Consider the following 7,500-nt stretch of genomic DNA (forward strand, 5'->3'; position numbering starts at 1 on the left):
CCTGCGGTACCAGCTTGACCGCCACTAGGGGCGCTGCTGCTCGGTAACAACTTGAGTTGTTGCAAAAGAAAAAGAGGAAAGCAGAAACCGCTCGCTCGCTCGCTCCCTTTCTTGGGTAGAAGGGACGACGGGTAGCCCGGTCTACCCATAGATGAGTCAGGAGACGGCGGCTCTCTGCACCATCAGGCCCCCGTTCTGCCGGTCTACCTGCCCCCCCACCCAAACACACACACAAACAACCAAAAGGAAGAAGGGACGGCCGGAAGTAGGGACGGCCGGCCGGCCAGCCAGCGACAGAAGGAGCGGTCCGGTGGGACTGGAAGCATTGCCCAGGCTGGGACGTCCCGGTCTACTCGCCGGAGAGGCTGGCGCTTCCGGTCTACCCGGAGAAAGCAAGTCTTCCCGGTCTACCCGCCGGTTGCCCCGGTCTACTCGCCGGAGAGCCTGGGGCTTCCCGGTCTACCTCCCCGAAAGCACGGCCTCCCGGTCTACCAGGCGGAAGCTGGCAGCGTTGCCCGGTCGACGGGCCCTTGGTTCCACTCCGGTCTGCTCGCCGGAGAGTCTGGGGCTTCCCGGTCTACTTCCCCGAAAGCAAAGCCGCCCGGTCTACCCGCCCTTCCGCGCCGGTTTCCCCGGTCTACTCGTCGGAGAGGCTGGGGCTTCCCGGTCTACTTCCCCGAATGCAAAGCCTCCCGGTCTACCCGCCCTTCCGCGTCGGTTGTCCCGGTCTACTCGCCGGAGAGGCTGGGGCGTCCGGTCTACCCGGAGAAAGCAAGTCTTCCCGGTCTGCCCGCCGGTTGCCCCGGTCTACTCGCCGGAGAGTCTGGGGCTTCCCGGTCTACCTGAGAGAAAGCAAGGCCTCCCGGTCTACTCGCCGGAGAGCCTGGGACGTCCCGGTCTACCTGAGAGAAAGCAAGTCTTCCCGGTCGACTCGCAAGGGCGCCGCTTGCCCCGGTCTACCCGCCGGAGAGGCTGGGGCTTCCCGGTCTACTTCCCCGAAAGCAAAGCCTCCCGGTCTACCCGCCCTTCCGCGTCGGTTGCCCCGGTCTACTCGCCGGAGAGGCTGGGGCGTCCGGTCTACCCGGAGAAAGCAAGTCTTCCCGGTCTACCCGCCGGTTGCCCCGGTCTACTCGCCGGAGAGTCTGGGGCTTCCCGGTCTACCTGAGAGAAAGCAAGGCCTCCCGGTCTACTCGCCGGAGAGCCTGGGACGTCCCGGTCTACCTGAGAGAAAGCAAGTCTTCCCGGTCGACTCGCAAGGGCGCCGCTTGCCCCGGTCTACCCGCCGGAGAGGCTGGGGCTTCCCGGTCTACTTCCCCGAAAGCAAAGCCTCCCGGTCTACCCGCCCTTCCACGTCGGTTGCCCCGGTCTACTCGCCGGAGAGGCTGGGGCGTCCGGTCTACCCGGAGAAAGCAAGTCTTCCCGGTCTACCCGCCGGTTGCCCCGGTCTACTCGCCGGAGAGTCTGGGGCTTCCCGGTCTACCTCTCCGAAAGCAAGGCCTCCCGGTCTACCCGCCCTTCCGCGCCGGTTTTCCCGGGCTACTCGCCGGAGAGGCTGGGACGTCTGGTCTACCCGGAGAAAGCAAGTCTTCCCGGTCTACCCGCCGGTTGCCGCGGTCTACTCGCCGGAGAGTCTGGGGCTTCCCGGTCTACCTCCCCGAAAGCAAGGCCTCCCGGTCTACTCGCCGGAGAGCCTGGGACGTCCCGGTCTACCTGAGAGAAAGCAAGTCTTTCCGGTCGACTCGCAAGGGCGCCGCTTGCCCCGGTCTACCCGCCGGAGAGGCTGGGGCTTCCCGGTCTACCTCCCCGAAAGCAAGGCCTCCCGGTCTACTCGCCCTTCCGCGTCGGTTGCTCCGGTCTACTCGTCGGAGAGGCTGGGACGTCTGGTCTACCCGGAGAAAGCAAGTCTTCCCGGTCTACCCGCCGGTTGCCCCGGTCTACTCGCCGGAGAGCCTGGGACGTCCCGGTCTACCTGAGAGAAAGCAAGTCTTCCCGGTCGACTCGCAAGGGCGCCGGTTGCCCCGGTCTACCCGCCGGAGAGGCTGGGGCTTCCCGGTCTACTTCCCCGAAAGCAAAGCCTCCCGGTCTACCCGCCCTTCCGCGTCGGTTGTCCCGGTCTACTCGCCGGAGAGGCTGGGGCGTCCGGTCTACCCGGAGAAAGCAAGTCTTCCCGGTCTACCCGCCGGTTGCCCCGGTCTACTCGCCGGAGAGTCTGGGGCTTCCCGGTCTACCTGAGAGAAAGCAAGTCTTCCCGGTCGACTCGCAAGGGCGCCGGTTGCCCCGGTCTACCCGCCGGAGAGGCTGGGACGTCCGGTCTACCCGGAGAAAGCAAGTCTTCCCGGTCTACCCGCCGGTTGCCCCGGTCTACTCGCCGGAGAGTCTGGGGCTTCCCGGTCTACCTCCCCGAAAGCAAGGCCTCCCGGTCTACTCGCCGGAGAGCCTGGGACGTCCCGGTCTACCTGAGAGAAAGCAAGTCTTCCCGGTCGACTCGCAAGGGCGCCGGTTGCCCCGGTCTACCCGCCGGAGAGGCTGGGGCTTCCCGGTCTACTTCCCCGAATGCAAAGCCTCCCGGTCTACCCGCCCTTCCGCGTCGGTTGCCCCGGTCTACTCGCCGGAGAGGCTGGGGCGTCCGGTCTACCCGGAGAAAGCAAGTCTTCCCGGTCTACCCGCCGGTTGCCCCGGTCTACTCGCCGGAGAGTCTGGGGCTTCCCGGTCTACCTGAGAGAAAGCAAGGCCTCCCGGTCTACTCGCCGGAGAGCCTGGGACGTCCCGGTCTACCTGAGAGAAAGCAAGTCTACCCGGTCGACTCGCAAGGGCGCCGGTTGCCCCGGTCTACCCGCCGGAGAGGCTGGGGCTTCCCGGTCTACTTCCCCGAATGCAAAGCCTCCCGGTCTACCCGCCCTTCCGCGTCGGTTGTCCCGGTCTACTCGCCGGAGAGGCTGGGGCGTCCGGTCTACCCGGAGAAAGCAAGTCTTCCCGGTCTGCCCGCCGGTTGCCCCGGTCTACTCGCCGGAGAGTCTGGGGCTTCCCGGTCTACCTGAGAGAAAGCAAGGCCTCCCGGTCTACTCGCCGGAGAGCCTGGGACGTCCCGGTCTACCTGAGAGAAAGCAAGTCTTCCCGGTCGACTCGCAAGGGCGCCGCTTGCCCCGGTCTACCCGCCGGAGAGGCTGGGGCTTCCCGGTCTACTTCCCCGAAAGCAAAGCCTCCCGGTCTACCCGCCCTTCCGCGTCGGTTGCCCCGGTCTACTCGCCGGAGAGGCTGGGGCGTCCGGTCTACCCGGAGAAAGCAAGTCTTCCCGGTCTACCCGCCGGTTGCCCCGGTCTACTCGCCGGAGAGTCTGGGGCTTCCCGGTCTACCTCTCCGAAAGCAAGGCCTCCCGGTCTACTCGCCGGAGAGCCTGGGACGTCCCGGTCTACCTGAGAGAAAGCAAGTCTTCCCGGTCGACTCGCAAGGGCGCCGCTTGCCCCGGTCTACCCGCCGGAGAGGCTGGGGCTTCCCGGTCTACTTCCCCGAAAGCAAAGCCTCCCGGTCTACCCGCCCTTCCGCGTCGGTTGCCCCGGTCTACTCGCCGGAGAGGCTGGGGCGTCCGGTCTACCCGGAGAAAGCAAGTCTTCCCGGTCTACCCGCCGGTTGCCCCGGTCTACTCGCCGGAGAGTCTGGGGCTTCCCGGTCTACCTCTCCGAAAGCAAGGCCTCCCGGTCTACTCGCCGGAGAGCCTGGGACGTCCCGGTCTACCTGAGAGAAAGCAAGTCTTCCCGGTCGACTCGCAAGGGCGCCGCTTGCCCCGGTCTACCCGCCGGAGAGGCTGGGGCTTCCCGGTCTACTTCCCCGAAAGCAAAGCCTCCCGGTCTACCCGCCCTTCCACGTCGGTTGCCCCGGTCTACTCGCCGGAGAGGCTGGGGCGTCCGGTCTACCCGGAGAAAGCAAGTCTTCCCGGTCTACCCGCCGATTGCCCCGGTCTACTCGCCGGAGAGCCTGGGACGTCCCGGTCTACCTGAGAGAAAGCAAGTCTTCCCGGTCGACTCGCAAGGGCGCCGGTTGCCCCGGTCTACCCGCCGGAGAGGCTGGGGCTTCCCGGTCTACTTCCCCGAAAGCAAAGCCTCCCGGTCTACCCGCCCTTCCGCGTCGGTTGTCCCGGTCTACTCGCCGGAGAGGCTGGGGCGTCCGGTCTACCCGGAGAAAGCAAGTCTTCCCGGTCTACCCGCCGGTTGCCCCGGTCTACTCGCCGGAGAGTCTGGGGCTTCCCGGTCTACCTCCCCGAAAGCAAGGCCTCCCGGTCTACTCGCCGGAGAGCCTGGGACGTCCCGGTCTACCTGAGAGAAAGCAAGTCTTCCCGGTCGACTCGCAAGGGCGCCGGTTGCCCCGGTCTACCCGCCGGAGAGGCTGGGGCTTCCCGGTCTACTTCCCCGAATGCAAAGCCTCCCGGTCTACCCGCCCTTCCGCGTCGGTTGCCCCGGTCTACTCGCCGGAGAGGCTGGGGCGTCCGGTCTACCCGGAGAAAGCAAGTCTTCCCGGTCTACCCGCCGGTTGCCCCGGTCTACTCGCCGGAGAGTCTGGGGCTTCCCGGTCTACCTGAGAGAAAGCAAGTCTTCCCGGTCGACTCGCAAGGGCGCCGGTTGCCCCGGTCTACCCGCCGGAGAGGCTGGGACGTCCGGTCTACCCGGAGAAAGCAAGTCTTCCCGGTCTACCCGCCGGTTGCCCCGGTCTACTCGCCGGAGAGTCTGGGGCTTCCCGGTCTACCTGAGAGAAAGCAAGGCCTCCCGGTCTACTCGCCGGAGAGCCTGGGACGTCCCGGTCTACCTGAGAGAAAGCAAGTTTTCCCGGTCGACTCGCAAGGGCGCCGCTTGCCCCGGTCTACCCGCCGGAGAGGCTGGGGCTTCCCGGTCTACTTCCCCGAAAGCAAAGCCTCCCGGTCTACCCGCCCTTCCACGTCGGTTGCCCCGGTCTACTCGCCGGAGAGGCTGGGGCGTCCGGTCTACCCGGAGAAAGCAAGTCTTCCCGGTCTACCCGCCGGTTGCCCCGGTCTACTCGCCGGAGAGTCTGGGGCTTCCCGGTCTACCTCTCCGAAAGCAAGGCCTCCCGGTCTACCCGCCCTTCCGCGCCGGTTTTCCCGGGCTACTCGCCGGAGAGGCTGGGACGTCTGGTCTACCCGGAGAAAGCAAGTCTTCCCGGTCTACCCGCCGGTTGCCGCGGTCTACTCGCCGGAGAGTCTGGGGCTTCCCGGTCTACCTCCCCGAAAGCAAGGCCTCCCGGTCTACTCGCCGGAGAGCCTGGGACGTCCCGGTCTACCTGAGAGAAAGCAAGTCTTCCCGGTCGACTCGCAAGGGCGCCGGTTGCCCCGGTCTACCCGCCGGAGAGGCTGGGGCTTCCCGGTCTACCTCCCCGAAAGCAAGGCCTCCCGGTCTACTCGCCCTTCCGCGTCGGTTGCTCCGGTCTACTCGTCGGAGAGGCTGGGACGTCTGGTCTACCCGGAGAAAGCAAGTCTTCCCGGTCTACCCGCCGGTTGCCCCGGTCTACTCGCCGGAGAGCCTGGGACGTCCCGGTCTACCTGAGAGAAAGCAAGTCTTCCCGGTCGACTCGCAAGGGCGCCGCTTGCCCCGGTCTACCCGCCGGAGAGGCTGGGGCTTCCCGGTCTACTTCCCCGAAAGCAAAGCCTCCCGGTCTACCCGCCCTTCCGCGTCGGTTGTCCCGGTCTACTCGCCGGAGAGGCTGGGGCGTCCGGTCTACCCGGAGAAAGCAAGTCTTCCCGGTCTACCCGCCGGTTGCCCCGGTCTACTCGCCGGAGAGTCTGGGGCTTCCCGGTCTACCTGAGAGAAAGCAAGTCTTCCCGTTCGACTCGCAAGGGCGCCGGTTGCCCCGGTCTACCCGCCGGAGAGGCTGGGACGTCCGGTCTACCCGGAGAAAGCAAGTCTTCCCGGTCTACTCGCCGGAGAGTCTGGGGCTTCCCGGTCTACCTCCCCGAAAGCAAGGCCTCCCGGTCGACTCGCAAGGGCGCCGCTTGCCCCGGTCTACCCGCCGGAGAGGCTGGGGCTTCCCGGTCTACCTCCCCGAAAGCAAAGCCTCCCGGTCTACCCGCCCTTCCGCGTCGGTTGCCCCGGTCTACTCGCCGGAGAGGCTGGGGCGTCCGGTCTACCCGGAGAAAGCAAGTCTTCCCGGTCTACCCGCCGGTTGCACCGGTCTACTCGCCGGAGAGTCTGGGGCTTCCCGGTCTACCTCTCCCAAAGCAAGGCCTCCCGGTCTACCCGCCCTTCCGCGCCGGTTTTCCCGGGCTACTCGCCGGAGAGGCTGGGACGTCTGGTCTACCCGGAGAAAGCAAGTCTTCCCGGTCTACCCGCCGGTTGCCGCGGTCTACTCGCCGGAGAATCTGGGGCTTCCCGGTCTACCTCCCCGAAAGCAAGGCCTCCCGGTCTACTCGTCGGAGAGTCTGGGACGTCCGGTCTACCCGGAGAAAGCATTTCTTCCCGGTCTACCCGCCGGAGGGGCTGAGGCTCCCCGGTACCAGCTCAGCCGCCACTAGGGGCGCCGTCCCTTCACAACTCTCGGTTAGAGTGCAGTGAGTGGCCCATTTGAATGAAACGCCCGGTCGACCCGCAGGGGCATTAAGGGAGAAAACACTTGGTGTGCCTTTTCGGGGGGGGGTGGAGCACACGGCATGGCTTCCCTTGCGTACGGGGTAGACACAGACACGGGGATACAGAGAGACAGACAGCAAGACAGTAACCATTTGACAAGATTGTTGTCGTTTAGTCGTGTCCGACTCTTCGCCATGCACTCCTGTCTTCCACTGCCTCCCGCAGTTTGGTCAGACTCCTGTTGGTAGCCACGAGAACACCTTCCAACCTTATCTGGTCCTCTGTCGTCCCCTTCTCCTTGTGCCTTCCATCTTTTCCCAACGTCAGGGTCTTTTCCAGGGAGTCTTCTCTTCTCGTGGGGTGGCCAAAGTATTGAGGCCTCAGCTTCAAGGATCTTACCTTCCAGTGTGCACTCAGGGCTGAATGGATCCCATCCGAATGAAACACCCGGTCAACCCATTACAGCAATGGGAACTGGGGTTCGTAGAGGACAGGCGTTCGGACGACCCTTCTTTACGGGGGACCACGCAACGGTGCGAGTCAGTGGGCTGGATGGGGTATATTCTTGCAGCAGTAGCACCTTAGAGAGGAACTAGGTTTGTCATCGCTACGAGCTTTCGTGTGCCTGAAGAAGTGTGCATGCTCACGAAACCTCATAGCGATGAAAAACTTAGGTGGTCTCTAAGGTGCTTCTCTCTCTCTCTCTCTCTCTCTCTCACACACACACACACACACACACACACACAGAGAGAGAGAGAGAGAGAGAGAGAGAGAGAGAGAGAGAGAGAGAGAGAGAGACATATAAAAATACACCCACGTCCTTGCTTGCGGGGGACAGAGACAGACACAGAGAGACGGACCCAAAATATATCAAAAAGAGAGAGAGACCCAGGCAGGCCAGGACACACAAACACATACACAAACGCACAAA

The sequence above is a fragment of the Zootoca vivipara genome, chromosome 16, assembly GCF_965207765.1.
Source record: "Zootoca vivipara chromosome 16, rZooViv2.hap1.1, whole genome shotgun sequence".
In the NCBI taxonomy this organism is placed as follows: Eukaryota; Metazoa; Chordata; class Lepidosauria; order Squamata; family Lacertidae; genus Zootoca; species Zootoca vivipara.